The 24,619-nt window shown below is 38.0% G+C and overlaps 1 protein-coding gene and 1 pseudogene across 7 annotated transcripts in view; one reads left to right on the top strand and one right to left on the bottom strand.

The window, feature by feature from the left end:
* The window catches only part of TMEM117 (transmembrane protein 117), a 493,780-nt gene that overhangs the window by 432,241 nt on the left and 36,920 nt on the right, over positions 1 to 24,619 (top strand). The gene's annotated exons all lie outside the window — the stretch shown is intronic.
* LOC112832555 (T-complex protein 1 subunit beta pseudogene) lies at positions 1,266 to 3,199 on the bottom strand (annotated as a pseudogene).

Genomic DNA, 24,619 nt, shown 5'->3' with positions numbered 1-24,619 from the left:
GTTTCCTGAGATTAACAGTCTCTTATGGTTTGTCTCCCTCTCTGGTTTCATCTTGTTTCATTTTTTTCCTCCCTTCCGCTATGATCCTCTGTCTTGTTTCTCAAATTCCTCATATCAGTGAGATCATATGATACTTGTCTTTCTCTGAATGGCTTATTTTGCTTAGCATAATACCCTCTAGTTCCATTCATGCTGTGGCAAATAGCAAGATTTCATTTTTTATGGCTGCATAATATTCCATTGCATATATATACCACTTCTTCTTTATCCATTCATCTGTTGATGGACATCTTGGCTCTTTCCATCGTTTGGCAATTGTGAACATTGCTGCTATAAATATTGGGGTGCACATATCTCTTCGGATCCCTACATTTGTATCTTTGGGGTAAATAACCAGTAGTGCAATTGCTGGGTTGTACGGTAGCTCTGTTTTCAACTTTTTGAAGAACCTCCATACTGTTTTCCAGAGTGGCTGCACCAGCTTGCATTCCCACCAAATGTGTAGGAGGGTTCCCCTTTCTCCTCATTCTTGCTAACATCTGTCGTTTCCTGACTTGTTAGTTTTAGCCATTCTGACTGGTGTGAGGTGGTATCTCATTGAGGTTTTGATTTGGATTTCCCTGATGCCGAGCGATGTTGAGCACTTTTTCATGTGTCTGTTGGCTATTTGGATGTCTTCTTTGGAAAAATGTCTGTTCATGTCTTCTGCCCATTTCTTGATTGGATTATTTGTTCTTTGGGTGTTGAGTTTGATAAGGTCTTTATAGATTTTGGATACTAGCCGTTTATCTGGTATGTCATTTGCAAATATCTTCTCCCATTCTGTGGGTTGTCTTTTGGTTTTGTTGACTGTTTCCTTTGCTGTGCAAAAGATTTTTATCTTGATGAAGTCCCAATAGTTCATTTTTGCCCTTGCTTCCCTTGCCTTTGGCAGTGTTTCTTAGGAAGAAGTTGCTGTGGCTGAGGTCAAAGAGGTTGCTGCCTGTGTTCTCCTCAAGGATTTTGATGGATTCCTGTCTCACATTTAGCTCTTTCATCCATTTTGAGTCTATTTTTGTGTGTGGTGTAAGGAAATGGTCCAGTTTCATTCTTCTGCATGTGGCTGTCCAATTTTCCCAACACCATTTGTTGAAGAGACTGTCTTTTTTCCATTGGACATTCTTTCCTGCTTTGTCGAAGATTAGTTGACCATAGAGTTGAGGTCCATTTCTGGGCTCTCTCTTCTGTTCCATTGATCTATGTGTCTGTTTTTGTGCCAGTGCCATACTGTCTTTTTTTTTTTTATTGTTCAAATTTTTATTTTGATGCACAGTATGAGAAATGAACTTTTAAATCAACTAAATTTTATGGATAATGAAACAGCAAATAAATTAGACCCATGTTAAAATAGAAGGTCAGTTAAATGTCCAAACTTAAGGATATAAGAGCCACAGATAAACTTCTCGATTCCACAGTCTTCTTTAAAAGGTCGAAGTCTTTCAAACACAACTTTGCTATGAACTAACTGGTCCAGAACTCAACAGCACATGGGAATGTTTAACAGGGGTGGTGATCAGGGACACGTTTCCTTGGTGCTGCTTTGATAATGTTGTCCACACAAAGAATCACCTCTGCTGCTTCAGCTGCACTCAAAAGAACTTGTTGCTTTACTTGGAAACTTTCTCTTATACCCAGTACTGCCTGCCATATCTCCAATGGTACCTTCCTTCATATCCAGTCCAGCAGTTGTATTGCCTTCACTATGGGCAGCTCGGAGCTGTGCCACCAGATCCGCACTGTCATAGCCTGCATTATCAGCTATGATAGTTGGCAACATTCTCAGGGCTTTAGCATAAGACTCCATTGCAACAGCTTCTTTGCCTGGTTTTCTACTGGCAAGCTGTGTCACAGCATGAGCCATCAGCATCTCAGAACAACCTCCTCCATAAACTGTTCTAGAATCCTTCACAGTTTGGGCAAGAACACAAAGAGCATCATGCAAAGATCTTTCTGCTTCATCTAAAATTTGTTGAGTGGCACCACAAAGAACAATGGTACAAGCTTCACCAAGGGCCACCCCAGAAAAGTGGATGAGTTTATCTTCTCCATTCATGACTTTCTCAATTAGCTTGCAACTTCCGAGCTTCACTAGTTCTGGGTGGTCAAAGGTAGAGGCAATTTCACCACCTGTGACAAGAGCTAGGCATTCCACACCTGCAAAATCTGCATGTTCAATTGCCATAACACCAGCAGCACCAAAGAGCTGTTCAGGATAATTATAAATTAACTGCCTGTTGATAAAGCAATTTATCCCATGCTTAAGAATATGTTCAACTTTCTCCTTCATTTTTTCCTTTTCGGCATGTTCTATTTCGGCAACCTTTGCTGTAGAATCAACTCTTACCCTGAAACCAAATATCTTTATTTTGTCTGTATCCATACCAGTATTTGCAATGAGAATTTTAGCATTTTAAATTCGCTTTGGTTGATTTACTCCAATTTTTTAATCCAACAGAAAGCCTTCGTCTAAATAGGAATCTGCCAGACTTCCTCCTAGCTTCTTGATGACGTGAATTGCCTCCAGATTACCAGAGCCTTTCAGTCTGAGAACAGCTTCTACAGCTAACTGAGTAAAATGGTCTTGTGATGAGTAAGAAGTTTTGAGGATAATGTTGTTCCCACAATGTTCATTAAATCTTGACGGAATTTAACTTCGTCAGAACCATGATCAACTGCAGAATTCAACAGAGCCTGTCTTGCCGCCTTTGTGGCTTCTCTCCAACCCGCAATGATGGTCTGTGGGTGAATCTTTTTTGCAATCAAAGATTCTGCTTCCCTTAGTAATTCTGCTGCTAAGACAGTAACAGAAGTAGTGCCATCGCCAACTTCATCATCTTGAACCCTTGACATATCAACTAAAACTTTAGCTGCTGGATTGTCCACACCGATGTTTTTTAGAATAGTTGCACCATCATTGGTTACCATAAGAGAGGCATCTCGTCCACTGCTTAACAGAATTTTATCCATGCGCCTAGGTCCTAATGTGCTCTTTACCAAGTCTCCAATAGCGATGGCACCAATAAAAGAAGACAGCTGAGCAGTCTCTGCTCTCTCTTCATCAGCTCCAGCCTTGAAGATGTTAACAGGTGCGAGGGAAAGGGACACCATGGTTCTGAGGAGTTCAGCACACACACTAATCCCTCAGATCACGCCAGGTACAAGAGGGCACCAGTGCCATCCTGTCTTGATGATTACAGCTTTGTAATAGAGCTTGAAGTCCAGAATTGTGATGCCACCCGCTTTGCTTTGCTTTTTCAACACTCCTCTGGCTATTCAGGGTCTTTCCTGGTTCCATATAAATTTTAGGATTATTTGTTCCATTTCTTTGAAAAAAAGTGGATGGTATTTTGATAGGGATTGCACTACATGTGTAGATTGCTCTAGGTGGCATAGACATTTTCACAGTATTTGTGAAATATCTTCCAATCCATGAGCATGGAACATTTTTCCATTTCTTTGTGTCTTCCTCAATTTCTTTCATGAGTATTCTATAGTTTTCTGAGTACAGATTCTTTGCCTCTTTGGTTAGATTTATTCCTAGGTATCTTATGGTCTTGGGTGCAACTGTAAATGGGATTGACTCCTTAATTTCTTTCTTGTGTCTTGTTGTTGGTGTATAGGAATGCCACTGATTTCTGGGCATTGATTTTATATCCTGCCACTTAACTGAATTCCTGTATGAGTTCTAGCAGTTTTGGGCTGGAGTCTTTTGGGTTCTCCACATAAAGTATTGTATTATCTGCAAAGAGTGATGGTTTTACTTCTTCTTTGCCAATTTGGATGCCTTTTATTTCTTTTTGTTGTCTGATTGCTGAGGCTACGACTTCTAGGACTATGTTGAATAGCAGTGGTGATAGTGGATATCCCTCCGTGTTCCTGACCGTAGGGGAAAAGCTCTCAGTTTTTCCCCATTGAGAATGATAATTTGCTGTGGGTTTTTCATAGATGGCTTTTATGATATTGAGGTATGTACCCTCTATCCCTACACTCTGAAGAGTTTTAATCAAGAAAGGGTGCTGTACTTTATCAAATGCTTTTTCTGCATCTACTGAGTGGATCATATGGTTCTTGTTCTTTCTTTTATTAATGTATTGTATCACATTGATTGATTTGTGGATTCTGAACCCACCTTGTAACCCAGGGATAAATCCCACTTGGTTGTGGTGAATAATCCTTTTAATGTACTGTTGGATCCTATTGGCTAGTATTTTGGTGAGAATTTTTGCATCCATGTTCATTAGGGATATTGGTCTGTAATTCTCCTTTTTAGTGGAGTCTTTGGTTTTGGGATCAAGGTAATGCTGACTTCATAAAATGAGTTTGGAAATTTTCCTTCCATTTCTATTTTTTGGAACAGTGTCAGAAAAGTAGGTATTAATTCTTCTTTAAATGTTTGGTAGAATTCCCCTGGGAAGCCATCTGGCCCCGGGCTCTTGTTTGTTGGGAGATTTTTGATGACTACTTCAATTTCCTTAGTGGTTATAGGTCTGTTCAGGTTTTCTATTTCTTCCTGGTTCAGTTTTGGTAGTTGATACTTCTCTAGGAATGCATCCATTTCTTCCAGATTATCTAATTTGCTGGCATAGAGTTGCTCATAATATGTTCTTATAATTGTTTGTATTTCTTTGGTGTTGTTTGGATCTCTCCTCTTTCATTCATGATTTTATTTATTTAGGTCATTTCTCTTTTCTTTTTGAGAAGTCTGGCCAGGGGTTTATCAATCTTATTAATGTTTCAAAGAACCAGCTCCTGGTTTCGTTGATCTGTTCTACTGTACTTTTGGTTTCTATTTCATTGATTTCTGCTCTGATCTTTAGTATGTCTCTTCTCCTGCAGGGTTTTGGCTTTATTTGCTGTTCTTTCTCCAGCTCCTTTAGGTGTAGGGTTAGGTTGGGCATTCAAAACTTTTCTTGTTTCTTGAGAAAGGTTTGTATTGCTATATATTTTCCTCTTAGGCCCGCCTTTGCTGCATCCCAAAGATTTTGAACAGTTGTGTTTTCATTTTCATTGGTTTCCATGAATTTTTAAAATTTTTCTTTAATTTCCCAGTTGACCTATTCATTCTTTAGTAGGATGCTGTTTATCCTCCATGTATTTGAGTTCTTTCTGACTTTCCTCTTGTGATTGAGTTCTAGTTTCAAAGCATTGTGGTCCAAAAATATGCGGGGAATGATCCCAGTCTTTTGGTACCAGTTGAGACCTGATTTGTGACCCAGGATGTGATCTATTCTGGAGAATGTTCTGTGGGCACTAGAGAAGAATGTGTATTCTGTTGCTTTGGGATGGAATGTTCTGAATATATCTGTGAAGTCCATTTGGCCCAGTGTGTCATTTAAAGCCTTTATTTCCTTGTTGATCTTTTGCTTAGATGATCTGTCCATTTCCATGTGGGGAGTGTTAAAGTCCCTACTATTATTGCATTGTTGTCGATGTGTTTCTTTGATTTTGTTATTAATTGGCTTATATAATTGGCTGCTCCCATGTTCGGGGCATAGATATTTACAATTGTTAGATCTTCTTGTTGGATAGACCCATTAAATAGTATATAGTGTCCTTCCTTATCTCTTATTACAGTCTTTGATTTAAAATCTAATTTGTCTGATATAAGGATTGCCACCCTAGCTTTCTTTTGGTTCCCATTAGCATGGTAAATGGTTTTCCACCCCCTCACTTTCAATCTGGAGGTGTCTTTGGGTCTAAAATGAGTCTCTTGCAGACAGCATATCAATGGGTCTTGTTTTTTTATCCAATCTGATAGCCTGTGTCTTTTGATTGGGGCATTTAGCCCATTTACATTCAGGGTAGCTATTGAAAGTTATGAATTTAGTGCCATTTTATTGCCTGTAAGGTGACTGTTACCGTATATTGTCTCTATTCCTTTCTGGTCTATGTTACTTTTAGGCTCTCTCTTTGCTTAGAGGACCCCTTTCAATATTTCTTGTAGGGCTGGTTTCGTGTTTGCAAATTCTTTTAGTGTTTTGTTTGTCCTGGAGGCTTTTTATCTCTCCTTCTATTTTCAATGACAGCCTAGCTGGATATAGTATTCTTGGCTGCATATTTTTCTCGTTTAGTGCTCTGAATATATCATGCCAGTCCTTTCTGGCCTGGGTCTCTGTGGATAGGTCTGCTGCCAGTCTAATGTTTCTACTGTTTTAGGTTACAGACCTCTTGTCCTGAGCTGCTTTCAGGATTTTCTCTTTGTCTCTGAGACTTGTGAGTTTTAGTATTAGATGTTGGGGTGTTGACCTATTTTTATTGATTTTGAAGGGGGTTCTCTGTGCCTCCTGGATTTTGATGCCCATTTCCTTCCCCAAATTAGGGAAGTTCTCCACTATAATTTGCTCTAATATACCTTCCCCCCTTCTCTCTTTCTTCTTCTTCTGGGATCCCAGTTATTCTAATATTGTTTTGTCTTATGGTATCACTTATCTCTCGATTCTGCCCTCATGATCCAGTAGTTGTTTATCTCTCTTTTTCTCAGCTTCTTTATTCTCCATAATTTGGTCTTCTATATCACTAATTCTCTACTTTGCCTCATTTATCCTAGCAGTTAGAGCCTCCATTTTTTATTGAACCTCATTAATAGCCTTCTTGATTTCAAAAGAACTAGATTTTAGTTCTTTTATTTCTCCAGAAAGGGATTCTCTAGTATTTTCCATGCTTTTTTCAAGCCCAGCTCATACCTTTATAATCATCTTTCTGAACTCTAGTTCCAACATCTTACTAACGTCCATATTGATTAGGTCCCTGGCAGCCGGTACTGCCTCTTGTTCTTTTTTTTTTGATGTGAGTTTTTCCATCTTGTCATTTTGTCCAGAGGAGAATAGATGAATGAGAGAACAAAATGCTAAAAGGGTAACAACAACCCCAGAAAAATATACACTAAACAAATCAGAAGAGTTCCGAAACCTGGGGGGAAAGAAAGGGAAAGAGAAAAAATAAAGAATATGATCAGGCTGGTAAATAGATCAGAGCCACACACTAGATTTTGGGCATATTTTGGTTTGTTAGAAGAAACTGCTTCCCAAAATTTTAAAGAAAGAAAAACTTATATATGTACAAAAATAAGGGTAAATACGATGAAGGGACAGAATATGTCTGCTAAGATGAAAATTATAAAAGATTTTATAAAAGGAATTGACAAGTTGGTTGAAAAAAGAAAGAAGAAAAAAAACAAAAAAGGGGAGAGAATGTGATCAGGCAGGAGACTAGAACAAAGCCATACAGTAGAGATTTAGGATATATTTTGGACTGTTAGAAGAAACTATCTCAAAATTATAGAGAGAGAAAAACTCATATATATATATACATATATATATGTATATATATACAAAAAATAAGGTTAACTACAATGAAGGAATAGAATATGACTCTAAAAATGAAAAATAAAGAAGACTTTAAAAAACGGATTGATAAGATGTTGGCTGAAAAAGGGAAAGAGAAAAAAAACAGAAAAATAAAAAAATAAAATTTAAAAAATTAACTTTGAAAGACTAAAGAATCATGGGGACAAAAATCCATGCATTCTATGTGCAGTATTCCCCTAGTGCTGGAATTCTGCAGTTCTCATTGATTGGTAAACTTGGCCTTGGCTGGCTGTTCTTGCTGACCTTCTGGGGGAGGGGGCTTGTTGCAGAGATTCTCAAATGTCTTTGCCCGAGACAGAATTGCACCGCCCTTGCCAGGGGACAGGCTAGGTAATCTGCTCGGGTTTGCTCTCGGTAGTTTTTGTTCCCTGAAAGCTTTCTGTACAGCTTTGGAGGATGAGAATGAAAATGGCAGCTTCCCAATCTCTGGTCCCGGAGGAGCTGAGAACTGAGGGCCCCACTCCTCAGTGAGCCCCCAGAGAAAAGCAGTCAATCACTCCTGTCTCCCTGGTCTCCAGCGGCACTCCGTGCTCACCTGGCCTGAGACCAAGCATTTCTATCTCTGGCACAGGGCCGCTGGGGGAGATGGGTGGGGGGATGGGGTAACTGGGTGATGGACCTTAAGGAGGTCACATGATGTAATAAGCACTGGGTATTATATAAGACTGATGAATCACTGACCTCTACCTCTGAAACTTATAATACACTGTGTTAATTAATTGAATTTTAAAAAATGATAAAATTTGTAGCTACCTATTATTGCTACATGTACACTCATTCCCTCCTCCCCCCCCACCCCCTGGAAACCACCATTTTCCATCTGTCTCTGTGAATTTGACCACTGTATCTACCTCATGTAATTGGAATCATGTGGTGTGATCTTTTTTGTGGCTGGCTTATTCCACCTAGCATAATCTCTTCACATTTCATCCATGTTGTAGCAGGAAATTCCTTCCTTTTTAAGACTGAACAATATACATATACAAACTGTGTGGATATACCCATTTTGTTCACCTACTCACCTGTCAGTGGCCACTTGGGTTGCTTGCACCTTTCCGCTATTGTAAATAACACCGCTAGGAACATGGAGCTCCAAGTACATGTCTGAGTCTGTGCTTTCAAGTCTTTTGTGTATATACTCAAAAGTAGAATTGCCAGATCATATGGTAATTATACTTTTAACTTTTTGAGAAACTATCATACTATTTTTCTTAGTGACTACACCATTTTACAATCCCAATAGTGCACAAGAGTTGCAATTTCCCACCTTCTCCCAACACTTGTTATTTTCTGAGTTTTTTAGATCATACCCATCCTAATGGATGTGAAGTGGTACCTCATTACTGTTTTGCTTTGATTGTCCTAATGATGAGCCATACTTTTTTTTTAAATTATGAACTTTTTATATTAGTTAAAAGAAGGCCTTTATTTCTGACTGAGTTATTTGGAGCTCTGCTTCCTAAGAACCCCAGGAGCCGTATAACCTCCTAAATTCCCATGCTGTAAGGTAGCTTTTCCAATAGAAATACAATGTGAACCACATAGATAATTTTAAGTTTTCTCATAGCCACATTTAAAAGAAAAAGAAATATGTAAAATTAGTTTTAATATTTTATTTAATACAGTATATCCAAAATACTATCATTTTAACCTGTAATCAATACAAAAGTTTTTAAGGAGGTATTTACATTCTTTTTTCATACTAAATTGTTACTGTGCATTTTCTGCTTATAGCACATCTCAATTCTGACTATCTACATTTCAAGGGCTCAGTAGTTAATACTGTGTTAGATGGGTCTAAGATCTTGATTGTAATTAAACACTGAATAATGCTCTGAGAAATCTTAAGGCAATAACAGCCAATTATCATTACATGATTTACAGAAATCCTGTATACCTGGCAGCTTGTGAGTGGATGAGGACATTTTGCTGCCCTGCCACCATCCACCCATTGGCCACACACACTCATAAATGGAAGGACACTTCCTTCTGGATAGCAACATCAAGAGGGTCCCACCATTTTGTTATATTTTACTATAAGGTGACAGTATTATTTTATACTATTTTATATTTTTTTTAAAACTTACAGTATTTCAGCTAACCTAGAAATGATGAAACATTGTTTGGCTAGTGTGGGAACCTCACCACAAATGCTTTGATTGCCCAGCAGTCAATGTATGAACAAAGTTTGGAATCACACCATTCATGAATTGGTTGGTTTCTGTATGGGTGACCACTTGAATATTTGACAATGGCCTTTAAATCAGCTCTATTAGTTCTCCTATCTCCTATTATATCTCCTATTATATTTCCTATCTCCTGATAGGAGTATCAGGATGCTTTTAAAAATTTTTTCTTCTCTCTCTCTCTTTTTTTCCAGCAGCTGGGGAGTCACATAAGTAGTACCATGCTAACTCTTTGATCATCTAAGTGATTTTTTAATCTCCTCACAAGCCAAGGCACCATAATGTAAATAAAGCCTGATTGGTGCCAAATCAGAAATTGTCACATGAGATACTAAATCCTCTGAGATCCTTATTTGCTTTAATAACAGTGATGTTTCGTAAGCCAAGAGTCATCTTTGGGGCCAGCCTATCATTAATAACCATAAGTTCAAGCCCATTTCAGTGCTCCTCAGAGTTTCCTATTTGTTCATCTCTGTACAGCCTGCATGCCAAGTAGTTAAAGAACTTTCAAAAAATTAAGAGGGAATCCCTTGTCAGGTTAAGCTTAAATGTTGACAGCTTGAATCACAAGGTAATTGTTCATGAATTAGTGATGCTGTGAGCTTCATTGAAATTTAATGGACAGTACTGATCTTTCTAAGCTTCCTATAGAATATAACCATTTTTAATTGCTCAGAGTGTCAGATACCCCTGCTTGCACTGGATTTCCCCTTTGAACTAGGAAGTAGCTACCAGGGAACTAAATCCTTGCCTGTCGCCACTCTAGTCCCTCAGGGCACTGAGCTTCCCGGCAATGCTCAGTGACACTTGCTAACCCACTGACTAATGGGAAAAGTTGTATTCTTATCACCATGAGCCCATGGATTCTACCTATGATGCCAAAAATAAATTTAGCTAATTAAAATAATAAATATTTATTCAATAATTATGTGAGTGTGTGTCAAATACCAACTCTGAGCTAGAGGCATCACACTTATTAATCAATTTATCACATAAATCAGGCGCATTTAGATGAAACGGCCATTTTTCCATTTTATGTGTGTAAACAGAGGCCCAGAGAAGACACATCTCGACAGTGTCACTTAACAGCTCTGGCACACTGGACACGTTATGTAACAGAGCTCCAGTTGTCCCTATTTATAGGATGGGAGCAATAACACTGCCACTAAGTGTTGCTGTAGGAAATGAATTACATAGTGTTTTATTTTAATCTTACTTTATTCTTTTCACTTTGCAGGAATGGAATGAGTTTGTGCAAAGCATTTCACTTTTGATTAGAAGGTGAAAAAATATCTCCTCACTTAGACTCATGAAACCAGTCTTCACTGAGTTAGATCAGATTGCTCTGTCTCAGACAAATAACTGGGCCAAGTGGAAAAAAACAAAACAAAACAAAACAAAAAAAACCCTGAATAGGCTTATTTAAGGTTACCTTTCAGTATTTTACAAAATGACCACTGATAAAGGTGTTCTATAGATCACTGTTGTAATCTAAATTAAAAGTTATAACATAATTAATGTAGAAGTTTTCAAGCACTCACATAATCCTGTGACATTTTTTAGGCAGAACCAGATTCCAGCTAGGGGCTTATAAAAACAAAATTAAATGAACTGCACACACATACAAATATTGAATCATATCTGCTATAGAAGTACTACTATTCAGTTTAGAAGATTTTATTTCTAGTCAACCGTGTGTGAGTGTGTGTGTGTGTGTACCCAGTTTTAACTTGCACCAGAAGATTTAAAATACCTAAAATATCTATCACTTTGAAATATTTTTAGCTTTAAAATAATTTTATATAAAAGCTATACCTATTCAGTTGCAACTGATACCGAGAGATTTAAAATTTCTTTTATTTATTTATTTATTTGAGAGAGAGCGAGCGCACACCAGCAGAGAGAGGGAGAAGCAGACTCCCCGCTGAGCAGGGAGCCCGATGTGGGGCTCAGTCCCAGGACACTGGGATCATGACCTGAGCCGAAGGCAGATGCTTAACCAACTGAGCCACCCAGGCACCCCGAGATTTAAAATTTCTTTGTCCGTCGACAGTTTCTTACCACATTATGTATTTTTATTACAGTTGATAAGAGTGAAAGACTACTTAGGGAGTGTTTCTTAATATTCAAAACTGATAAACCACAACTGTGTTGTCCAAACTGCCGAGACAATTGGTACATCTCTCACTTCTCTGACACTGTGTTGTTCTTCCCAGAAATGTCTTGAATTAGCCACTTCATGTTTCTTGCTTCAGACTGTATGGTATAAATTTCATTGTTTCCATTAAGTACTTCTTAAGTACCAACAATATGCCAGACCCTAGGCATGCAATATGGTGGATAAAAATGACATTACCCTTTTGGAACCTAGAATCTGGTGGCAGAAGCAGATATTAATCAATGAATCATAGAAAGAAATACACAAGTACAAGATGTGGTGATTTGTCTTATGGAGAAGTACAGGGATATATGAGAACATTGAAAGGGGGACCTGGCATAGTCTAAGGAGCTTGGTTAGAGATCCCATCTCTGACCAATCAACCAGAGAGGGATGGAGGGAAAGAACTTGGGCTTTGAATAGATATAAGCTTTAGTTTCAAACCTACCTTCTGTGTCCTGAGGTATGTTGTTGAAGTTCTCTGAAATCTAAGTTTCCTCACTTATAAAAGAACTTTATTGTATTTACTTCAATAGAGTTCCGAAAGACTATAAAATAGATTTGTTATTGGCTGGCACATAGTGTGCATTTAGTAAATAATAGTGTCCTTTCTCTTCATTGCTCCTTTGATGACAAACTTTGACTTAATGCTAATAACATTGTATTTTTCTTCTTAACGATTATTCCAAATCCTATCCAGGTCAAAGAAAAGTAATTATAATACAGAATTGTATCTACTGTACAAATACTGATACTCAATTTAGGGCATTTTATTTCTAGTCAAGTGTTTGACCAGTAATGTAATTAAGTGAATGGATTCATTGACTTTAGGAAAATAGCATGCATTGTGCTTATTTTTAGCTTGGCTGAGTAAAGCCATGTGACTTAAAGGAAAACCTCCAGAACTAAGAGTTGAGAGAACATGATGTAACTGAGGTGCTTGAAAAGTTGTGGTGCAGCTCTGGGCCTCACAGGAATCCTAAATCCCTTTTAGTTCAGTCATTTGGGGAAGCTGGAAAATGATGTTAGTGCCGATTACACATGGTTGACTCTTATTCTTTCTGGTATTCATAGCTTAAGGGCCATCTCCTTTGAGAAACCTGCCCTGACTCCCTAAAAGTGACGTTATGTGTCAGTCCCCTGGGCTCCATTAAAAAACAACCCTGCAACTCTACGGAATGTCTGTGCATAGGACTGATTATTCACCGTACTGTGGTCTCCATGAGGAGTGGCACAGTGCCCATCTCACACCTCAGCCCTTGGCACAGTGCCTGGCACTTAAAAATGCTATTTAGGGAATATCTGGTTCATCATCTAAGACAGAAAAAGACCAGTTATGTGCTCACCACTGTTCTGAAAAAGCATATAGACTGGACTTCCACCTGAAGGACATTATAATTAAGGAAGGAGAGCAATACTAAAACACAAACAAAAAACCCAAACCATATCAGAAGGGCATCATAAAATGACATATTCTCTATATGCTCTTCAGGGCACCAGAGCTGGTCATGGGAGATTTTGAGGTTTTGAATACTGGAAGAGAATTCACTAAGTAAGAAGGGAACAGACACGACGACACATGGGGAACATCATGAGTTAAATATAGAACAGTGTATGGATCAGGACTTGGAAAGAGCCACAGAGTCCATGTGGTTAGCCATGGGAACTCGCACTGGGTAGGCAGCCTGAAGTCAGACTATGCAGGTCCTTGAAAAGCAAGAGGAGGGTAGACTTGATGGGGTTGAAAATGTGAAGAAATTGATGGTGTTGAACATGAAACCCACATGCTCAGAATACAGTTCCTAGAAATTTAGGAGAGATTGTAACAAATGAACAGAGTCTGAAAGAAATAAGGCTCTGAACAAAATCGTTTTATATTTAATGTTTTAAATTTCTAACCCACGCCCATTTCTTCTATCTCGTTGATCACCAGGATCAGTTCAACCAGGTAGGTTAGTATTCACAGAGGAAGAAGAAGATGCTCCAAGAACTTAAATGGTGTGTTCAGTGTCATCTAGTTCATTAATGGCAGAGCCAGAATTAAGGGGATCAATTCCTGAATTTCAAATCTCTATCATTAAAGTTAAAACTAAAATTTATCAAGTGGTAGCAATAGTTCAGGTTTTTTTGGTATATTGTTTAAAAACAACATACCATAATCCTGTTGGGAAGGTATAGATTTTTGTTGGTGAGGGTGTTTTGCTTTTGGGTTAAAAATATATGCGTGTTTGTAAACCTACACAATAGCATTAATGAAGGGCATTAGTCAGATTTTTCTGGATAAATCGAAGTTCATAATACCCATGTGTCATAATACTCAAACAGTAACATGTGTTCATAGCTTTTGTGTCAAAAACCAGAAACAACACTTGCCATTCAAACTGCATAAACTATATACTATAAAGGGAAAATATTCGAAGAGATAGAACAAGAAATTGGGATTTACTACACAAGCTGGTTTTTCTACAGAAGAGAAATGATATGTATTCTATAAATAGAGCAAACAGAATATGGCAGTCAACATGTTTCACTTAATTTTTAAGTGCTGTTGGTTGATTCATACTCTTTGGCCACAGAATAATATATGTGATCGTTTATTGCCGAATGCTTTAGGAGGACGCTGTGTAGCATTGTGCTCAAGAGGATAGATTCTAGAGTCAGATTTGCTGGGGTAAAACCTTGGTCCCTCCATTAGCTAATTTGTTATCTTATGCATGTTTCTTAACCTCTGTAAGTCTTATTGTCTTTGTCTGTAAAATGTGGATAATAATAACTAAGTGAATTTTATCTATGATTCTTTTAAAGTAGGGAAGGTTAAAGAAGTATATTGATGGCAAAGAATAAAAAGTTTGCATGCTAGCAAAACCACAATTATGCATATATCTTATGCACAAATACAGACAAACATTTATTTCCTCTTTGCCATGAACTACTGATTTGTATTCTAGAACATGTCTAATCCATTAAGGTTTCTAACTCTTCACTATAGAAATGCCACCATTAGGTTTACAGGAAAATGGAACACAAGCTTTTATGACATTTTACTGATTTTTTAGTGGCCTATGGTGATTAATGAAGCTTTATTGGAAACCAGAAACAAATAATTCCTGGATTCCTGGTTTTATATTTAAAAGCAATTCATTAGGCATTGGGAAAATGCCTGAAAGTTGCATTTTAAAAGCTTTCATTTTTAAACCAAAGATTTTTTTCCCCAAATAAGCCTTATAACTAAAACGTGTTATCAGAGTAAGTACTTCCTAAATGTTTAAAATTTGAGTTTTCTTCTTTGCCCTTCCTCTCCTCTCATGCTATAGTGTGCATCTGTTACAAAATTATTGTTCCAAATAATGTGAGTAAACCACCAATAGGACACATTGTTGGCTAGGGCAGTTATTGCAAAAAAAAAAAAAAAATGAAGTTAGACATGGAAGAAGTGAAACTGACCTTTTAAAATATTATTCAAACCTCAGTGCCTTCAGTAACTTCTATTTCATTCTGCTATGCATAATATTTCTTTGCAGTTGGGGAAACTTACAGAAAAAACCTGGTGGCATCTAGTGGGGCAAGAATGTGGCAGAGCTGCTGTAAGGGTATAAAGAGAGCCAAGGAGATGAAGGGGTGACTCCAGTGAGTCACATCCTACATGTGTCGACTTCAGAGATATCCTCTAGTGTCGACCGAAAACCTTTCTAAATACAGGACCAATCATACAGATGTCTGAGAAGAAAAATAAGAATCTATCTTCTGACTGAGCTGAGGACAACTAGCCTTGCAAGAGATCCTTCGGAGTCAGTGTTAGAGCTCACAATACATTCTGACCTGCATGCTTCAGCTTCAAACACATCTCCTGGTCAGTGAATACATTTAATGCATTAGTTCTATTTCCCTTTGGTCCTAAAAATGATTGTTAAATTAATTGTTAGTCTATCTTATAATTGTGTTTTAGACTTGACAAAATATGGCACTTTTCTTACCAAGAGGTATTGACTCCATGGCAACTCTCTCAATCGATTATATATAGATATCATATTATATATTATATGTGTATATTATATTCAATATTATATATTCAATATTATCAGTATTTTAATTTTCCTTAAATTAACCATTATATGAATATATATGTATATACATACCCAAATTAACGTGACTTTTTTTGAACCTGACAATTCTACATTTAAATGCATATGCAAAATTAGTCATGAATATCTGAGCCAGATATTAATATATAGAGAGAGAGTATACTCTATCCATACTATATACTATAGTATATATACACTATACTGTATACCATACACTATACACACACACACACTATATTATATATGTGTGTGTGTATATATATATGTACACATACATATTTTATACACACATATGCATTCAAAGTATTTTGGCATTAATTGAATTAAGGGATGCAGAATACTTTGGGCAAAAATGTATAAATCAAATATTGATAAAAGTTAAGTGTAGCCCTAACATTGTTTATTTTCTTTGCAAACCATAGAACAGAGAAAGCAGCAGTAAATGATTCAGAACCATTGACCTATGGTAGGGAAATGCTGACTGAATATTTAAAGTGGAAGGAAAAGCACTATTTCTGATTTTAAAGGATATTGTAGGCTTTATATCAGAACTGAAGTTTGCATAATTTGTCTCTAAAATATTTTTATACGAGGTGTTTTTTTCTAAGTTCATTAAAACAAAATTATTTTTGAAATCAGATCTTGAACCTTCTAGGCAATTGATGAATTATTTGAGAAGTTTAACACAATGTCCTGATCTAAATTAAGGTAAAGATATTTGGGATAAGTGTGAGTATAATTTGGTGATTCAGAACTAATTGAAGATTGTACCTATAAAAGTGCTCTCAAAAAAATCAATATCAGTCTATAAAGTGATTTCTAAGGCTTTTATTTTCAGTCCTGTCCTGTTTAACTTTTTCATTTTAAATAAATTACATAAATTGTATTGTGGTCAAACTTACAGTAAAGATGGACGGTATAGACAATACAATGAATAACAAAAACTCTAGGCTTGTCTAAGATGCAGTTTAACAGAAATAAAGTGTGGGTCCTAGTCTCTAAACACACACACGCATGCGCGCACACACACAGATGATGAGAAATCAGCTTAAAAGTAACACATACAAAACATTTTTAAAAACAGTGGATGAATGGTGGATGTCCATTGACTGTAAATTTGCTATTAGAGCAGGAAATTAAGGAAACCAAAGAAGAAAAAAACCCACATAAAATTAGAAGTGAGAAGAATAAACAACCATGGCTATGGAGGAAATTAAAGGAAAATTTCAAAAGCATTTTAAAAACATTTTGCAAATATATTTGTATACACAAACACATTTCAAAAGCTAACATCATTGTTAATGCTGAAATATTAGAATCCTCAATACATTCTCTTTCAACTTAGAGACAAGATGAGGGTGTTCTATCAGAGTTGATTGTAGATCCCAGAAACCATTCTAGCTAGTTTAACTAGAAAGGGCCATATGGAGGAACTGCATATGAGATTGTTGAAAGAGTTGCTGGAGCAAAGTCTAGGCTAAGCTTCCAGGTAGGTCTCCTAAACAGCAGCCTCCAGCAGTCCTGCCAGGAGGGCTGCCGCCACCATTGTGATCATGAAACCAGGAAATCTGGCAGCCACTGCCCCAACTGCTGGCTCCCACAACCACACCGTCTCAGCTCTGACCTATAGCAGCAGAATGAATGCCCTTCCTCCTGCTTCTCTTTAAAACTAGGAATTATGCAGCTCTGGCTGGCTGAGAAAACCCACAACTTCTATGATGATACTCCCCAGTGCTCTGGAAGTAGCAGCCAATGGAATTAAACAAAAGAAAGAAATGAGAAATCTAAAGTAGGAAGCAAAATTACCATGTTTGCAGCCAATATGGTCATATGCTTAGAAAACCAAGAGAATCAGCACAAACACTATTATAAACAATTAGGTTTCAGAAAGATATTCGGTTTTAAAATTAATATATATAGCCAGTAACTAATTAGAAAAAACAATGAAAGAAGTCATCCTGTTTATGAGAGCAACAATAAAAAAGATGTACCAGTGATATAAAGTAACAAAAATATGTAGGTTTTATGTAAAAAAAAAACAAACAAAACTCTTGAAATTTCCTGCTAGAGTATATAAGAAAAAACAGAGGTAAAGACATACTTTGCTTTAACTAGGAAGATTCAGTATTTCCAATATTTTAATTTTCCCTAAATTAATCATGTATATGAATGTATATGTGTATATGTGTGTGTGTGTGTATATATATACCCAAATCACCATAACTTTTTTGAACCCGACAATTCTACACCTAAATGCATATGCAAAATTAGTCATGACTATCTGACCCAGATATTAAAATATGTCATGAAGCCACAACTAAAATAGTTTCTGCATTAAGAAGAAATAGAAATTCACTGGATTAGGGTCGAGATCTAAAACACATCTGAAATACATATAGAAATAATTTAATGTAAAATGAGGGTGATACTTCACATCAGTGGGGAAAAGATAGATTATTCAATAACTTTTGAGAGAACTGGCTAAGTATTCGGAAAAAAAATGAAGTTGGATCACAACCTAATTCCTTACACCAAAATCACTTCTAGATGAAGCAAATGTAAGAAGGTGAAAAATGAGTAAAGAATATGAAGAGACCATTGATAAATATAAATGAGTAATAGCCTTATCAAAGGAGGTTCAACCTTACTTAAAATTTAAGAAAAACCAATCAAAGTAAAAATGTATCATTTTTTTTTTTACCTCTCAGATCCAAAGGCTGCAAGACTGTCTTTTATAAACACCGTGATTTGGCTGTGCTCTCTGCTTTTCTGGAAAGGTTAGCCAGCCTTACCACAGTTCAGTTTTCAGTAACATCTGGGCAGCCTACCCAGATTTGTTAAAAATGTATGAGACTTGAGAAAGAAACATCTCAGCCTTTCATCCCAACCATCAAACTACTTAGCTATACATGTGAAGATTTTGTTTTCTGAAAAGATACCTACTCATTGCCTTTGCAAGAGGTGGGTGGGTGGTGATGATGGAGAAGGGGGAGTAATTGATTTTGGCGTTATAGGCATCTATCTGCCTAGAGGCATGTTTGAATTTCTAACCATGTGGACATTTTCATATTTTAAAAGAGGTATAGCATCTGGAACAGGGGTGGTGTTAGCTATGCTCTGCCCTGAGGTGGAGAACTGGTCTTGGGATTGGGTTCACATGTAGGTACTATCCTCTGAGAGAGCTCCGTGAACCAGCTAGAACATGTTAGGACAAATAGCTGTGGCATGAGAGTATTTGCAATCACATCAGAACAAGCACCTGAATGGGTTATATTGGTGGATAAAGAACTGGGATCAAAATTATAGCAGTGTTCCCAATAAGAATCTGGAAAAGGCATTAAAACATATTGGCTATGAGCTTAAGGGATATGACTGCATCAAGGAGGACATTAAAGGAAACACTTGGAAAAAAAAAAAAAAGGAAATCATTTGCGAATGAGGAAAGAAGGGAATGCTAAGCAGCAGGTCTCCAGGGAATGTGCCATGGGCTAGTAGTGAGTTCTTTCATGGAGACAGCTGTTCCAAACTCAGCCTGTTATCAGGTTGCATAAGGGAAGTGAAGGTAGAGATCAAGCTCTGGGCTTCGTAGAAGCTATCGTCATCCTTACTTGTACTTACTGTTCTTAAGAGTCCCCAGATATTTGAAAAGACAAAAAAGGAATAGTTCTATATAATGAAACAAACTTAAAATAGGTTGTAAAGGTACAAGTCAGCCACCTACTTCCTTAAGAATTATTCCGGGTTACCAGCAGTTCAAAGCAGAACCAAAGCAAATCGTTTGTCACTTCCAAAGGCCGCAGGACCACTTTTATTACCTTTTCGAGTTGGCTTTGCTCTCTGCTTTTTTCTAAAGTTTAGCCAGATTTACCACATCTCAGCTTCCAGGAAAACCTAGGGAATCAGCCCTGTCTTTGCAGCCAGCTGATGAATTCTAGGCAACTGTTTATAGATAGCAAGAATAGAAGTGACCTTGGGATGAAGGTGGTAAAGCAACTTTATCTGACCTTTCCTTTCTGCAGACCACCAAGTCCTGAAAGTGAATGTTTAATACCCCTGGGAAGATTTCTGGCCTCCGTTCCGAACAATTACTGAACTAATCTAAATTACACAAACACAGACCATTTATCAAGGTCAGCCTGCAACGATTTGCATATCTAGGCAAAGTGTTCGCAGTACAGAGGGTGAACCAAGGATAAATAAAGCAGAAATGAGGTGCTGATTAGTCAAAAAAAAAAAAAAAGACTCATTAACTATCCAACAATGGGAGAGTTTGCAGGTCGGTTAACTGAACAGTTATTGTTTTAGTAATACAAGACAAAAAGGCATTTTTCTTCTTTTGTAATGACTGACCTAAGAACAGGCCCCTTTGCAAGTGACATCTGACTTCAAAGGATTTTAGCATTCCTGTTGACAAATAAGGTTAGAAGTGGAGGAAAAGAGACTTCGCCAGCTTGGTGGAAGGGATGATAGAGAGAATGCTTCCAACCCCGCGACCAGATCCAACTCTCCCTTTCAGGCCTTATTTCCTATGGCAGTAAGTGAATTCTCTAAAACTTGGAGCCGCAAAGGGGTTGTCCCCCTGTTCCACACACTCAACTGAAAGGTTTCTGTCAAAAGTGAATATCAAATAAGCCAGTCCCCCAAAGGCAAATAATGTATGATTCCACTCCTATGAGGTACCTGGAGTAATCAAATTCATAGAGACAGACAGTAGAATGGTGGTTGCCAGGGGCTGGGGGAGGGGAGTGTGGAGGTGTTGTCCTATGGGGACAGAGTTTTAGTTCTGGCAGATGAACAATGTTCTGGAGATGGATGGTGATGAGGTTGCACGACAATGTAAATGTACTTACTGCCACTGAACTGCACACTTAACACCGGTTCAGATGGTACATTTTTTTGTTTTACCCCAACTTAAAATAAGCAAAAAAGTTAAAATCGATAACATATTTATAGACAAGCGACTATTACAGTGATCAGCTTAAAAAATCCAGAATTTTCAGGCGCCTGAGTGGCTCAGTCAGTTAAGTGTTTGCCTTCGGCTCAGATCATGATCCCAGGGTCCTGGGATCGAGCCCCTCATCGGGCTCTCTGCTCGGTGGAGGGCCTGCTTCTCCCTCTCTTCCCTGTTCTTGCTCTCTCTTGCTCTCTCTCTCAAATAAATAAATAAAATCTTTTAAAAATCCCCATTTTGTATCTGCCATGTCACAGTCTCTCTAGAATATTATTTTTGGTCAAAAAGCTTGGCACTAGGTTTATCATCCTTGAGTGTGTTTGGCTGATGCTAAAGTCATCTAGGAAATCGGGGCTGTGCCCACGGTCATGAGTTCAGAAGACTGGATGGGGTCGGGCAGGGGAGGGCAGCTCATAGGGGTAGGGTGCCTGGCTTGTCCTTGCTGAACACAAGATGATGGGGGGCTAAATATTAAAGTAGATCTTATAATAGTAGGTCTTATAAAGTGGTCTAATAATAGAAGTAAGTAGGAAGAAGCAGGCTGGTATTAAAAACCACACTACTATGTTGAGGAACTATGGATAACTTATTAATGCTACCTGAGAGCTGTAAATTATGATGAACAGCAAATGTCTACGGCTTTACATATTTTTAATAAGAGAAGCATTGCCCAGTTTTCACATCCTCAAAGGAAAGCCAACCAGGAGTATGTTCTTTACCGAGTAAAGAGTAAAAGAGCTGCTACCAGCTTCATAGGCAAGCAACCAATCCTGTCACACAGGCTTCCACGCTCAGAAGGGCCCTGCACTTGGTTTCAGGCTGCACTGAATTCTCTTGAAATCTCTAATGCTTTTGGAACAACCTCTCACTTTGTGCTGGGTCCCACCAATTATGTAGCCAGACCTACTGGCATCAGTCAGAACATCAAACTGCAGCCTAGGTTAAAATATCATGGCAAAGCAAGGAGGTGGGTTCACTAGCCTAATTGGGGCAGATAAGGAATATTTTAAAAGGGACCTGGGATTGATACAGACCACCCAGAGGGTGGGAACCTGGTGGAACCTAGATAAGGCAACGTGTGGTGTGATATGAATACGGGACTCCAAGCATGCCTGTCGGTAAACTGCTAGGGACGGAGTTCTGCGGTCAGCTGGTGTCACTACACCATCTTGAAATTGCATATCTACGTTTTTTCTACCTTCCTACTCATGCCGTCCTTGCTGCATGGAGGAGACCCTGTTCAGGAAGAGGCCAACGTTCTGTCTCTTGTTCCCGAGTGAGTTGGCTTAGGATTGCAGGGTTTCCCACACCTCCCACCTGGATGCCTTATTGTTTAGGGTAAACCCAAGAGGGGTGCATTAAACCAGAGAGTTCAACTAACTGGGAACTGGGAAGGGGAATGGGATTTCTGAGCTGCAGACTAGGACTTAGGGTCAGAAGGGAGAGAGTAGGGCTCCTTGGGTGGAATGGCATGATACAAAGGAAGATCAATCCACTGTGAAGGAAGGACTGTTGTCTCAGCAGAGTTGTCTGAGCTGAGGTGTCTGGAGGGAATCTCGAGGGAGTTACATTAGTTCTGAATTTTGGTTCACTTCGCCGGCTCCCATTTGCTCAATGAATATTCCTGTCGGTCCCTTTTAGGGGAAAGAGCGGCACCCTGAAGGCAGTCTGAGCTGAATTCAGTGCCTGGAATTGTCATGTAGTAGATGGGACCCCTTGAGTAGGTTACTTCACCTCTCTGAGCTGAGCTTACATTTCCTTGTTTTATAAAACAGATAAAACATACATTCATAATGTTACTGCAAAGATTAAATATTTCAAGTGTAGAGCACAAAATAGATCCTAACTGACTTGTAGCCATTATTAATACCATCAGTTTTATGATTATTATTCAGATAGCAAGGACTAAAGACCTATCAAACAGAGGAGCACAGATGTCTGGGGATTAAGGTGAATAGAAAGGTAATTGTTCTTCATTTACATGGTCAACATATCATTATTTATTTATTTTTGGATTGTTATTATTTTCTGTGTACAGATGTAGTTAATTATGCATTTTAAAACTGAAAACATATCTAAATAATGAGGCTTGCTACTGTTAGATTCTCTTTTATATGGCTATGCAAATAAGATCACAATTAGGACAATGTAACTTCTCCTCCACTAAGATTATTCGTTTCTTTTCTAGAGAAACAGAATATTTTAGAGCTAGAAGGGACCATACAGATCATCTACTAAAGCTTCTCTAACAAATGAAGAAGTAGAGATTTGCGAAACTGTGTCTTTTACGGTATTGGACTGCTTTTCCCTAAAATTTTATCAGTTCAATGAAAATGAAATTATTTTATTTTTTCATTTGGTTATCTTTAGATAAGTTAACTGAAATCACTTTGATCTAAGTCTTAGGAAACAAGACTTCTGTTATTTTTACCCACTGCTCTCCTCTTATTATGCTCCTGAAATGATTATTTTGGACAAATGCTTGGTAGCACATTTCATTTATCAATGGCATGCTGCTGTAGCAATGGTGTGTATCACTTGCAATATTCTACAAATGTGGATCTAAATTAATTTACCTGCACAACTTTTCATTCCTGCATAATAATGCCTATTCTATGTCTGTTATTCATAAAACAGGTAAGTGGGGTTGTCTGTCATCTTCCTTCAAAATAGAGTGTAGTTGTTCGGAATCTCTGCTCCAAAGTAGACAGACAACATGGAGTACACAAAGTGCACATAGGTCTGTCTCCCTTTCTCTCTCTCTCTCTCTGCCCATCTCTCTCTCTGTCCATCTCTCTCTTTCTGTCCATCTCTCTCTTGGTCCATCTCTCTCTCTGTCCATCTCTCTCTCTCTCTCTCTGTGTGTCCATCTCTCTCCATCTCTCTCTCTGCCCATCTCTCTGTCCATCTCTCTCTGTCCATCTCTCTCTCTGTCCATCTCTCCCTTCGTTCATCTCTCTCTCTCTCTCGCTCCCGCTCTCTTCTCCCTCTTCGTAATAGTAAAAGTGCTCAGTCAGTCTCTCTGTCTCCTATACTTTTGCACACACTGCGCTCGCTCGGTCGGAGGCAGCAGGACATGCTTGGTTCCTTGTTTCACAGACTGTGTCACTTCAGCATATGTTGCTGAGTTGTTCTTCGTTGTGTCAAATGCAGCCTGACCAATTCCCTTCAGAACAAAATTTGAATCAGCAGAGTGATTTCAGAGTCGAGTGCTTACTCTGTAGTTGACAATCTCTATGGATTTTAACTGATGAGTTTTCCAACACAGGGGAAAAGACGCCATAGGCCAAATATAAGTAAAATCTTCAGCTCACTGAAGAGGCATAATGGTGGTCCCTTTGTAAATGGTTGTATGAAGTAAGCATATCATTGAAAATAATGCCCCTCTGAGGTATGCCATGTGAGATCATTTTTCAATGCCACTGAATTAATGCTTTTTTTTCTGATAAGGACATTGATTTGCTATTTGTTTAGATAATTCAATATAATTTATTGTAAATCTTCTCCATCTTGATTTTATCCAAGCTGTCTTTACACACACACACACACACACACACACACACACACACACACACACATATCAAAAAGGGACTTTTCTTTCATTGTGTAATCTTTTTTTAGTATATGTGATGCCAAAGCGAGCACTCATTGTGTAATCTTGCAATTAAATCATTACTACCTATTTCATGATCTTTTATTCTATGGCAAATAGTCTTCTAAATTAAAAGTTTGAAATTTTTTCCCACAGGTAACAGATTCTGGAAGGATTTCAAAAGCCATGCATTTTAAACCTCTACTTAAGCTACAAAGATGTAGAGATAAATTTCAGCTCCAGA

This window comes from Callorhinus ursinus, unplaced genomic scaffold (assembly GCF_003265705.2).
Source record: "Callorhinus ursinus isolate GAN/ISIS: 27379988/994484 unplaced genomic scaffold, GSC_fseal_2.0 scaffold44, whole genome shotgun sequence".
In the NCBI taxonomy this organism is placed as follows: Eukaryota; Metazoa; Chordata; class Mammalia; order Carnivora; family Otariidae; genus Callorhinus; species Callorhinus ursinus.
This window is presented reverse-complemented; position numbering and strand designations above follow the sequence as displayed.